Source organism: Triticum dicoccoides, chromosome 7A (genome assembly GCF_002162155.2).
Source record: "Triticum dicoccoides isolate Atlit2015 ecotype Zavitan chromosome 7A, WEW_v2.0, whole genome shotgun sequence".
Classification (NCBI taxonomy): domain Eukaryota; kingdom Viridiplantae; phylum Streptophyta; class Magnoliopsida; order Poales; family Poaceae; genus Triticum; species Triticum dicoccoides.
In genome coordinates, this window is record NC_041392.1 from 24,535,835 (window position 1) to 24,536,484 (window position 650).

Consider the following 650-nt stretch of genomic DNA (forward strand, 5'->3'; position numbering starts at 1 on the left):
TTCATCCTGGCGCAACCTTTTCTTCAGGCCTCTTCTCCTTACAGAAGTTTGGCTCGATCCGGAGGGCTATAAAAGAAGAAAGAAGCGTTAATATATGTACATACCAAAACAATTAATACATCAAGTCAGTACAGGCTTAATTAATATATATACCTCGCTGGACTTTGCAACAATTAAGGCTCCCTCCTCCGTTCGGTCACCGGAGCCGTGATCATGATCTCCTTCCTCCGCCATTCGATCACCGAAGCCGTCATGTTCTCCTTCCTCCTCCATTGTTGGATCACCGGAGCCGTCATCCTCTCCTTCCTGACCATCGGTGTCGTTGAGAAACGACAAGGGATCACCTCCGTCGCGGATTATATCCCCCAACAACTCTTCTTTTTCTATGTCTCTGTTCATAGTTTCTGCAAATATTACAACATGGCAATATACAAACATGAGAGATGGATTAGTGACAAACATGGACTTAATATCACAACAAGGCATCATATGCATATGAGCAATGGATTAGTGGCAAACATCATGCAAAGTTGACATGTTTTATAGCAGACAGTTTCAGACGATCAACGAGGACTACTCCCCCTCATGTCTGATGAGTCGTCCTATATTTCGAGAGAGGATACTTTGCGGACCGCCTCTCTCATGGTCGT